Genomic DNA, 12,920 nt, shown 5'->3' with positions numbered 1-12,920 from the left:
CACCTTATAAAATTGCTCAAGATAATGATGTAAATATAAAGGTAATTGAACAAAATAACTTTAGTAATGCAAGTTTAATTTGTTTAAACTCACAATTAAAACGAATAGAACATATGCTAGAAGATAAACTTTTAGTGTCAGAAACCATAAAAGGCAAAGAAACTGTAAAAACTCACATGTTTAAACCTTATCAAATCTCTCAATCAAGTAAACAAGAATTTGTAAATAAATTAAAAGATCAATTGAGTAAACTTGAGGTTCATTCAGCAATTAATCAACATATAGCTCCTGACACTACTGAAGCCTCTAGAAATATAAACACTATAGAAGAAAACACCAACTCTGATGACAGCGAACCTGACTCAGAAAATGATAAACAATTTGAGTTAAATCCTATAAATCATCATCGAGAAATAGTAAATAGGGCACCAGACTTAGGCATTATTGATAAACCTAACACTATATCTCAATTTAAATATAATGCTTCAACAATCTATGAATGGAACATAGATGGTTTAAGTGAATATAATATATTAAGTATTTTGCAACAAATGACTATGGCTGCAAATGCTTATAAAACGCAGTCAATTATTTCTGATAAAGCTATTGCAGAAATCCTCATTGCTGGATTTACTGGACAACTTAAAGGTTGGTGGGACTATCATCTCACTGAACAACAACATTTAAAAATTTTAAATTCAATTCAAGTCAATGATGAAGGTGAACCTATATATGATGAAAATGGTGAAGTAATTCAGGATGCTGTGTCATCTTTAATTCTCACTATTTCTGAAACGACCCGAAAATTTAATTTCGTAAAATTTTCATTTAAAAAAATAAAATTTTTATTTCAACCAATAAGATTACACCAGCTAGTATTTTATTATTGCTAAACTAGACCCGTAAACCAATTCGATTTTTTTCGAAAACCAAGCTAATTGAGCCAAATCATAGAATTAGACCAAACCGGTTCGAATCGAACCGGAATGGTCTAGAAGCCCAAGATTTTTCTTTCTTTTCTTTTTCTTTTTCTTTTTTTTTCTTTCTTTCCCCTTCTCCTTCCTTGCGCCAGCGCCAGCGCGCGACCTCCTCCTCCTCCTCCTCTTCTTTTTCCGACAACCGAAGACCAGCGCTGTGCCTCCTCGCCATCGCGTCCACGTCGCAGCGGATCCCGGCTTCCCTTCTCCTCTCTCTTTCGTCTCTGGCGTACGCAGAAGGTGCAGGAGTGCCGCGACACCCTTCGATCGGAAGATCGCGTCGAGCTTCCTCCTGCCTGATTTTTCGGCGGCGTCGATTCCCTGTTGTCGATGAAGAAGCTTCGGTCTCTTCTTCACTCTCCCCTTCCTGTTCCGGTTGGCACAGCAAACCCAGGAGCTGCTCGCAATAGGTGCAGTCGCGCTGCCTTCCTTTTCGAATTTTCGGCGAGTCGGGTAAATTATTTTCAACCCTTTTCAATACATTTCATGAATTTTGATCTTGAATAGGGAAGTTGATATAGAAATGGAAATTCTTAGCTACTATTATGAAGATTAACAAAAAAAAAAAAAATTTGAACGCTAATGTTTTCTTAAGAAATTTATGAAACTATAAAAATAAATACAGAAAAAAATGGATACAATTAAATTTGAACAGCAAGCATAGTTCTTTTATATAATACCATAAGATTAGAGTGGTAGGAGAGAAAATAGTCACCCTAAATGCTAGGGTGAAATTTTGCAGAGCGACGATCAACATCAGTTTTAACAGTATGAATAAGAGCAGGAACTGCTGAAACTTCCATTTTATATTTTCTTAAACCTGCTAATTCTGGGTATGGTTGATTATTTTGTGGCAAGTGTGACACTGTGAGCAGGGAGAGTGCCTTTGCTCAGCTTTTTATAGGCTCTAATTGGAGTTAAACATTAAATTAAAAACGTTGTTTTGCACATTCAAAATGTGGTTCCTTTATACCTTTGGTAGTTAATAAAAAAAAAAAAAAAAGTGTGGTTCCTTTTATGTTGTTATTATCATCAGCTAAATTTTGTGGTGTAAATTTCATTGTGCATTGTATTGGCGCGTTGCCGTTTTTCCTGAACAAAAGCTTCTCCAAACATTACATGATATGGACTCAGGTGCAGGAGTCTCATTTACACATCCAATCAAAAACAATTTTTTTGCACAAATGAAAGCGGATAGAAAACGATAAAACAATATTACACATTTAGAACTTTTTTTTTTAAATTGGCTTGGTGTATGGATGATCACATACATTAAGTGCATACGAGCCTTATTCTTGACATGGTTGTTTTGAGAGGAGGATGAGAATTAAGCTGATTATATTTATGTGAAGCAAAGAATGTTCAGTAATATTATTGGAACACGTTTGAAGGCTATTATAAGTTGTGAATTAATAGTTGAATGTTGACATTATTATTTGGATGGAGGAAGGGAAATTTAACTGTTTGATCGCCCGACGGATGGGCTGTGTGCATTGAATGATTAATATATATATTATTGTGATATTTGAGTAGGTAAATAGCCCAATTTTTAGGGGAGGTGCTGGCGAAATTTCGATAGAACTTAGATTAGTTTTAGTTAACAATATAAAGTAATAAGTTTATTTAGAATAATTCTATAACTTAATACATAATAAATAAAGTATTCTAATTATTTTACTATCATTACTATTTACTTAATTATTCAATTACTTATTTATTTTCATTGTTATTGTTTATTTTCATTATTATTATTTATTCTATCATTGTTGTTTATTGTTAATATTATTTATTTATTTGCATTTGAGTATGAATGTCTAATTGTGCATTGCATTCCGATGTTTAACTTTGCAATATTTCTGCAATTAATTGCAGTGTTTGATTAGTTGTGATGTGACAATGCCTTGCTTTGTTTGTGTGGAATTGGGATGAAGTGGGTCACCATGGGTTTGTGAGACTGTTTCTGTTATACGGATCCTGATTCTGATTCTGTTATATTCTGATTCTGTTATATGGATCCTGATTCTGTTTCTGTTAGCCGGGTAAATGGGAGATCGGCGCCCCCGTGTGCACCTACCGTTACCGTTACTGTTAACCACAGGTTGGCTTCTTTATTGGGCGCACCGGATAATCTAGATTTGATCGCAGCCCGCAGGGTGGCCTCCTGTTGTGAGCGCCTGATGATCTAGATTTGATGGAGACGACCGGGTTGCCTCCTGTTGGTATGGAAAAGAAAAGAGAGAATGGAAAAATAATGAGAGGGCTGGTCAAGTGAGGATTAGACCGGTCGGCCAGTATGGGGGATCGGCTCCCTGGTGCACATGTGAGAGGATGAGCCATGTGGGAGGACGGCTCATCGGGGGTTCGGTGACTCCACTGACTAATTTCCACGTGATGTGATTATATGAAGATGTTAATAATTGTGAGTGCTGGTGATATGCCATTTGTGTGACTGGCTGTGTGAGCATATACCTAGTCGGATGACTAGGTTGATATATTTATACAATTGTGTGAATGCATGTGTTGTGCAATAATTATTATTCATTAATAAACTCACATCTCTTTTGTTCAAATCTTTCAGGAAGTAGCATTTTCTAAATCCAGCTATAACTCTGCTCTTCACCGTTAAAAAGAAATTCGCTAATTTTAGTATTGATCAATTAAATAGATAAATGTCCGAAGACTTATATGTATACATCCGTCAGTAAACTCCGCAGTTATAGAACTTGTATACTTTTAAGTTGTGTATTATTATAGATGGAATAATTCTGTGAGCCCGTATTATAAATATAGCGTATTGTAAGCAGGGAAATTTGTAAATGTTTAAAATTATACTGAGATAGCAAATTTGTAGTGTTTCAGGCTTACTATGGGTCTCGGGGGCCTTAAGCTTACCTGGGCCCTAGTGCCGGTCCGGCCCATGGAAATGGGTCGTGACAAAGTTGGTATCAGAGCTTAGGTTAGGGTTCTAGGACACAACTGCGGAGTATAGGAAATTTCTTTATGTTGGGATCGGCCGTAACCAACATAAGGAAGGAAACTTGTGATTTTCCTCCCTAAGGAATAGAGTAATACCTGATGGTAGTGGATTGGCCTGATCACCCAGTACACTACTTTTCATGCGAGCTCTATTCCTATAGTGAATAGGATGGTGTAGAGAATAAATAGATTTTTCATTTGTATGGTGGATTGATGAATTTTGGGTGATTAGGAATCGGTATTTTAGTATTCAGTTCGGCTACTGAATTTCTTTAAAATTTCTTTTTATTGTTTTATTTACTTGATATTGATATTTAAATTTAAAACCTCATTTTTATTTTGAATTCAAATTGTGTTATGATAAATAAATTGAAAATTGATTATTTGTATAGAAAATTATTTTTGAAAGTTGTCTATTTATATCACGGGGCCAGTTAGGTAAAACAACAAGGTAAGTTGATCGTGAGTATGGTTAGAACTTAAAAAGAAAGTTTTAAGAAGAACAAGATTAAAGGTAGTAATGAGAAATGATGATGTTAATAAGAAGTAAGTAGACAATTAATAGTTGAAATAAGGACACAAATGTTGGAAAAGTTTGAGGAGACAACTTTAGTTTAGAAGCGAGGTTGCAAAATAAATGGAAGGAATAACATTAGGAATGGACTTGAATGGTTTAAGGATATAGAAATGGTATATGTAACAAGGTGTAATATATGCTAGGAGCAAGTGGTAGACAAATCAAAGTAATTTATAAATATCTTACTCGACTTGAATAAGAGAATATTGTTTGATTAAGGACAAATGAGATAGGTAAGTTAAATATAAAGTTGACTCAAGTTAGTGATAGGTAGACGTATGGCTAATTAAGACTTTTAATTAAACGTTAAGACTATAGTTTAGAAAATTCTAGTCCATGACATGGACAGAAAAGTGAGAAGTTATTAGTATATATGCATTAGGCGATAAAAAGCTAATGAGATTGATTTGATGTGATATTTGGGTGTTAAGATAGCATTAGGTCAGGACTTAAGAAATTTTTATAGAAGACATTTGTATTGATGTGTAATTTGATAAAAGCGTATAGTTAGAGTAAATAATAAGTTTTAGATCGAAATGTTGGTGATTAGATAGATCACGATTAACAATGATTAATAGACGAAATAATTAATAAGAATACTCTAATATATCTAGAATGGATTAATAGGCAACATAAGCACAATGGAAGGTTATCAAATGAGATTTGGGTTATTAACTGAAATTTGAACAATTAAAAGATGTTATTATGAAAGTCGATTTTAGTGGTAAGTATTAAGATAACTTAAGGAATAAGTACCAGAAAGAGACGCTGGCGGTTAAGTGGAAGGAGTGAAAATTTTTATAGGAGTGAAATAGCTAGGGGCCACAGTGATCTAGGAGCTATATAACAGATGAACTAGTCTATGGTAAAGATATCATAGGGACAATCAAATTGGTATAGATGAGAAACAAAGACAGTTATTTCGAAGTGCCCTATGATATAATAGACAACGGAAGTAACAGACGATTTTTCTTAAAGTTTTCAATTAAAGTAATAAGTTCTTGAATATTTGATTAATAAGAGTTTTAGTAAGTATATATGTAAATTAAATGAGATAATTTTTATCACTATATATAAAATCAAATTTCAATTATTTTTAGTTTTCGTAAGCTATGTATTATTATTATTATTATTATTATTATTATTATGCATGTTACTGCTAAACTCGGTTTTATTGAATGACTTTCTAAAGATTTCAGTAGCTGACTGATAATAAAAATTGGAGGTTATAGTAATAGACTTAAGTTTCCTGTGAGTTTTAATCAAGTGACAATAGATGTAATAGATGGTTTGAACGAATACATTTTGAGTGTGATGGAACCTTGTTTGCTAGTTTAAGGGGTTTTGAGTTATAATGAAACCATCCATTCATTATTCTTGGATGTCAATCAAATGATAATTTGTTTGTTAAATATCCTTACATGCTTTCTTTTCTAGTTGCATTCCTATTTCTTGCTCATTTCTAAAATTCGAGGACGAATTTTTATAAGGGGGGGAGATTGAAACGACCCGAAAATTTAATTTCGTAAAATTTTCATTTAAAAAAATAAAATTTTTATTTCAACCAATAAGATTACACCAGCTAGTATTTTATTATTGCTAAACTAGACCCGTAAACCAATTCGATTTTTTTCGAAAACCAAGCTAATTGAGCCAAATCATAGAATTAGACCAAACCGGTTCGAATCGAACCGGAATGGTCTAGAAGCCCAAGATTTTTCTTTCTTTTCTTTTTCTTTTTCTTTTTTTTTTCTTTCTTTCCCCTTCTCCTTCCTTGCGCCAGCGCCAGCGCGCGACCTCCTCCTCCTCCTCCTCTTCTTTTTCCGACAACCGAAGACCAGCGCTGTGCCTCCTCGCCATCGCGTCCACGTCGCAGCGGATCCCGGCTTCCCTTCTCCTCTCTCTTTCGTCTCTGGCGTACGCAGAAGGTGCAGGAGTGCCGCGACACCCTTCGATCGGAAGATCGCGTCGAGCTTCCTCCTGCCTGATTTTTCGGCGGCGTCGATTCCCTGTTGTCGATGAAGAAGCTTCGGTCTCTTCTTCACTCTCCCCTTCCTGTTCCGGTTGGCACAGCAAACCCAGGAGCTGCTCGCAATAGGTGCAGTCGCGCTGCCTTCCTTTTCGAATTTTCGGCGAGTCGGGTAAATTATTTCAACCCTTTTCAATACATTTCATGAATTTTGATCTTGAATAGGGAAGTTGATATAGAAATGGAAATTCTTAGCTACTATTATGAAGATTAACAAAAAAAAAAAAAAATTTGAACGCTAATGTTTTCTTAAGAAATTTATGAAACTATAAAAATAAATACAGAAAAAAAATGGATACAATTAAATTTGAACAGCAAGCATAGTTCTTTTATATAATACCATAAGATTAGAGTGGTAGGAGAGAAAATAGTCACCCTAAATGCTAGGGTGAAATTTTGCAGAGCGACGATCAACATCAGTTTTAACAGTATGAATAAGAGCAGGAACTGCTGAAACTTCCATTTTATATTTTCTTAAACCTGCTAATTCTGGGTATGGTTGATTATTTTGTGGCAAGTGTGACACTGTGAGCAGGGAGAGTGCCTTTGCTCAGCTTTTTATAGGCTCTAATTGGAGTTAAACATTAAATTAAAAACGTTGTTTTGCACATTCAAAATGTGGTTCCTTTATACCTTTGGTAGTTAATAAAAAAAAAAAAAAAAAGTGTGGTTCCTTTTATGTTGTTATTATCATCAGCTAAATTTTGTGGTGTAAATTTCATTGTGCATTGTATTGGCGCGTTGCCGTTTTTCCTGAACAAAAGCTTCTCCAAACATTACATGATATGGACTCAGGTGCAGGAGTCTCATTTACACATCCAATCAAAAACAATTTTTTTGCACAAATGAAAGCGGATAGAAAACGATAAAACAATATTACACATTTAGAACTTTTTTTTTTAAATTGGCTTGGTGTATGGATGATCACATACATTAAGTGCATACGAGCCTTATTCTTGACATGGTTGTTTTGAGAGGAGGATGAGAATTAAGCTGATTATATTTATGTGAAGCAAAGAATGTTCAGTAATATTATTGGAACACGTTTGAAGGCTATTATAAGTTTTGAATTAATAGTTGAATGTTGACATTATTATTTGGATGGAGGAAGGGAAATTTAACTGTTTGATCGCCCGACGGATGGGCTGTGTGCATTGATGATTAATATATATATTATTGTGATATTTGAGTAGGTAAATAGCCCAATTTTTAGGGGAGGTGCTGGCGAAATTTCGATAGAACTTAGATTAGTTTTAGTTAACAATATAAAGTAATAAGTTTATTTAGAATAATTCTATAACTTAATACATAATAAATAAAGTATTCTAATTATTTACTATCATTACTATTTACTTAATTATTCAATTACTTATTTATTTTCATTGTTATTGTTTATTTTCATTATTATTATTTATTCTATCATTGTTGTTATTGTTAATATTATTATTTATTTGCATTTGAGTATGAATGTCTAATTGTGCATTGCATTCCGATGTTTAACTTTGCAATATTTCTGCAATTAATTGCAGTGTTTGATTAGTTGTGATGTGACAATGCCTTGCTTTGTTTGTGTGGAATTGGGATGAAGTGGGTCACCATGGGTTTGTGAGACTGTTTCTGTTATACGGATCCTGATTCTGATTCTGTTATATTCTGATTCTGTTATATGGATCCTGATTCTGTTTCTGTTAGCCGGGTAAATGGGAGATCGGCGCCCCCGTGTGCACCTACCGTTACCGTTACTGTTAACCACAGGTTGGCTTCTTTATTGGGCGCACCGGATAATCTAGATTTGATCGCAGCCCGCAGGGTGGCCTCCTGTTGTGAGCGCCTGATGATCTAGATTTGATGGAGACGACCGGGTTGCCTCCTGTTGGTATGGAAAGAAAAGAGAGAATGGAAAAATAATGAGAGGGCTGGTCAAGTGAGGATTAGACCGGTCGGCCAGTATGGGGGATCGGCTCCCTGGTGCACATGTGAGAGGATGAGCCATGTGGGAGGACGGCTCATCGGGGGTTCGGTGACTCCACTGACTAATTTCCACGTGATGTGATTATATGAAGATGTTAATAATTGTGAGTGCTGGTGATATGCCATTTGTGTGACTGGCTGTGTGAGCATATACCTAGTCGGAATGACTAGGTTGATATATTTATACAATTGTGTGAATGCATGTGTTGTGCAATAATTATTATTCATTAATAAACTCACATCTCTTTTGTTCAAATCTTCAGGAAGTAGCATTTTCTAAATCCAGCTAGAACTCTGCTCTTCACCGTTAAAAAGAAAATTCGCTAATTTTAGTATTGATCATTAAATAGATAAATGTCCGAAGACTTATATGTATACATCCGTCAGTAAACTCCGCAGTTATAGAACTTGTATACTTTTAGTTGTGTATTATTATAGATGGAATAATTCTGTGAGCCCGTATTATAAATATAGCGTATTGTAAGCAGGGAAATTTGTAAATGGTTTAAAATTATACTGAGATAGCAAATTTGTAGTGTTTCAGGCTTACTATGGGTCTCGGGGGCCTTAAGCTTACCTGGGCCCTAGTGCCGGTCCGGCCCATGGAAATGGTCGTGACAAAGTTGGTATCAGAGCTTAGGTTAGGGTTCTAGGACACAACTGCGGAGTATAGGAAATTTCTTTATGTTGGGATCGGCCGTAACCAACATAAGGAAGGAAACTTGTGATTTTCCTCCCTAAGGAATAGAGTAATACCTGATGGTAGTGGATTGGCCTGATCACCCAGTACACTACTTTTCATGCGAGCTCTATTCCTATAGTGAATAGGATGGTGTAGAGAATAAATAGATTTTTCATTTGTATGGTGGATTGATGAATTTTGGGTGATTAGGAATCGGTATTTTAGTATTCAGTTCGGCTACTGAATTTCTTTAAAATTTCTTTTTATTGTTTTATTTACTTGATATTGATATTTAAATTTAAAACCTCATTTTTATTTTGAATTCAAATTGTGTTATGATAAATAAATTGAAAATTGATTATTTGTATAGAAAATTATTTTTGAAAGTTGTCTATTTATATCACGGGGCCAGTTAGGTAAAACAACAAGGTAAGTTGATCGTGAGTATGGTTAGAACTTAAAAAGAAAGTTTTAAGAAGAACAAGATTAAAGGTAGTAATGAGAAATGATGATGTTAATAAGAAGTAAGTAGACAATTAATAGTTGAAATAAGGACACAAATGTTGGAAAAGTTTGAGGAGACAACTTTAGTTTAGAAGCGAGGTTGCAAAATAAATGGAAGGAATAACATTAGGAATGGACTTGAATGGTTTAAGGATATAGAAATGGTATATGTAACAAGGTGTAATATATGCTAGGAGCAAGTGGTAGACAAATCAAAGTAATTTATAAATATCTTACTCGACTTGAATAAGAGAATATTGTTTGATTAAGGACAAATGAGATAGGTAAGTTAAATAAAAGTTGACTCAAGTTAGTGATAGGTAGACGTATGGCTAATTAAGACTTTTAATTAAACGTTAAGACTATAGTTTAGAAAATTCTAGTCCATGACATGGACAGAAAAGTGAGAAGTTATTAGTATATATGCATTAGGCGATAAAAAGCTAATGAGATTGATTTGATGTGATATTTGGGTGTTAAGATAGCATTAGGTCAGGACTTAAGAAATTTTTATAGAAGACATTTGTATTGATGTGTAATTTGATAAAAGCGTATAGTTAGAGTAAATAATAAGTTTTAGATCGAAATGTTGGTGATTAGATAGATCACGATTAACAATGATTAATAGACGAAATAATTAATAAGAATACTCTAATATATCTAGAATGGATTAATAGGCAACATAAGCACAATGGAAGGTTATCAAATGAGATTTGGGTTATTAACTGAAATTTGAACAATTAAAAGATGTTATTATGAAAGTCGATTTTAGTGGTAAGTATTAAGATAACTTAAGGAATAAGTACCAGAAAGAGACGCTGGCGGTTAAGTGGAAGGAGTGAAAATTTTTATAGGAGTGAAATAGCTAGGGGCCACAGTGATCTAGGAGCTATATAACAGATGAACTAGTCTATGGTAAAGATATCATAGGGACAATCAAATTGGTATAGATGAGAAACAAAGACAGTTATTTCGAAGTGCCCTATGATATAATAGACAACGGAAGTAACAGACGATTTTTCTTAAAGTTTTCAATTAAAGTAATAAGTTCTTGAATATTTGATTAATAAGAGTTTTAGTAAGTATATATGTAAATTAAATGAGATAATTTTTATCACTATATAAAATCAAATTTCAATTATTTTTAGTTTTCGTAAGCTATGTATTATTATTATTATTATTATTATTATTATGCATGTTACTGCTAAACTCGGTTTTATTGAATGACTTTCTAAAGATTTCAGTAGCTGACTGATAATAGAAATTGGAGGTTATAGTAATAGACTTAAGTTTCCTGTGAGTTTTAATCAAGTGACAATAGATGTAACAGATGGTTGAACGAATACATTTTGAGTGTGATGGAACCTTGTTTGCTAGTTTAAGGGGTTTGAGTTATAATGAAATCTTTCATTCATTATTCTTGGATGCCAATCAAATGATAATTTGTTTGTTAAATATCCTTACATGCTTTCTTTTCTAGTTGCATTCCTATTTCTTGCTCATTTCTAAAATTCGAGGACGAATTTTTATAAGGGGGGAGATTGAACCGACCCGAAAATTTAATTTCGTAGAATTTTCATTTAAAAATAAAATTTTTATTTCAACCAATGAGATTATACCAGCTAGTATTTTATTATTGCTAAACTAGACCCGTAAACCAATTCGATTTTTTCGAAAACCAAGCTAATTGAGCCAAATCATAGAATTAGACCAAACCGGTTCGAATCGAACCGGAATGGTCTAGAAGCCCAAGATTTTTCTTTCTTTTCTTTTTCTTTTTCTTTTTTTTCTTTCTTTCCCCTTCTCCTTCCTTGCGCCAGCGCCAGCGCGCGACCTCCTCCTCCTCCTCCTCTTCTTTTTCCGACAACCGAAGACCAGCGCTGTGCCTCCTCGCCATCGCGTCCACGTCGCAGCGGATCCCGGCTTCCCTTCTCCTCTCTCTTTCGTCTCTGGCGTACGCAGAAGGTGCAGGAGTGCCGCGACACCCTTCGATCGGAAGATCGCGTCGAGCTTCCTCCTGCCTGATTTTTCGGCGGCGTCGATTCCCTGTTGTCGATGAAGAAGCTTCGGTCTCTTCTTCACTCTCCCCTTCCTGTTCCGGTTGGCACAGCAAACCCAGGAGCTGCTCGCAATAGGTGCAGTCGCGCTGCCTTCCTTTTCGAATTTTCGGCGAGTCGGGTAAATTATTTTCAACCCTTTTCAATACATTTCATGAATTTTGATCTTGAATAGGGAAGTTGATATAGAAATGGAAATTCTTAGCTACTATTATGAAGATTAACAAAAAAAAAAAAAAATTTGAACGCTAATGTTTTCTTAAGAAATTTATGAAACTATAAAAATAAATACAGAAAAAAATGGATACAATTAAATTTGAACAGCAAGCATAGTTCTTTTATATAATACCATAAGATTAGAGTGGTAGGAGAGAAAATAGTCACCCTAAATGCTAGGGTGAAATTTTGCAGAGCGACGATCAACATCAGTTTTAACAGTATGAATAAGAGCAGGAACTGCTGAAACTTCCATTTTATATTTTCTTAAACCTGCTAATTCTGGGTATGGTTGATTATTTTGTGGCAAGTGTGACACTGTGAGCAGGGAGAGTGCCTTTGCTCAGCTTTTTATAGGCTCTAATTGGAGTTAAACATTAAATTAAAAACGTTGTTTTGCACATTCAAAATGTGGTTCCTTTATACCTTTGGTAGTTAAAAAAAAAAAAAAAAAAGTGTGGTTCCTTTTATGTTGTTATTATCATCAGCTAAATTTTGTGGTGTAAATTTCATTGTGCATTGTATTGGCGCGTTGCCGTTTTTCCTGAACAAAAGCTTCTCCAAACATTACATGATATGGACTCAGGTGCAGGAGTCTCATTTACACATCCAATCAAAAACAATTTTTTTGCACAAATGAAAGCGGATAGAAAACGATAAAACAATATTACACATTTAGAACTTTTTTTTTAAATTGGCTTGGTGTATGGATGATCACATACATTAAGTGCATACGAGCCTTATTCTTGACATGGTTGTTTTGAAAGGAGGATGAGAATTAAGCTGATTATATTTATGTGAAGCAAAGAATGTTCAGTAATATTATTGGAACACGTTTGAAGGCTATTATAAGTTGTGAATTAATAGTTGAATGTTGACATTATTATTTGGATGGAGGAAGGGAAATTTAACTGTTTGATCGCCCGACGGA

Source organism: Jatropha curcas, unplaced genomic scaffold (assembly GCF_041381405.1).
Source record: "Jatropha curcas cultivar XTBG-Jc1 unplaced genomic scaffold, XTBG_Jcur_1.0 HiC_scaffold_1029_pilon, whole genome shotgun sequence".
Taxonomy (NCBI): Eukaryota; Viridiplantae; Streptophyta; class Magnoliopsida; order Malpighiales; family Euphorbiaceae; genus Jatropha; species Jatropha curcas.
The sequence above is the reverse complement of the archived record's forward strand: the minus strand, read 5'-3'. Positions refer to the sequence as shown.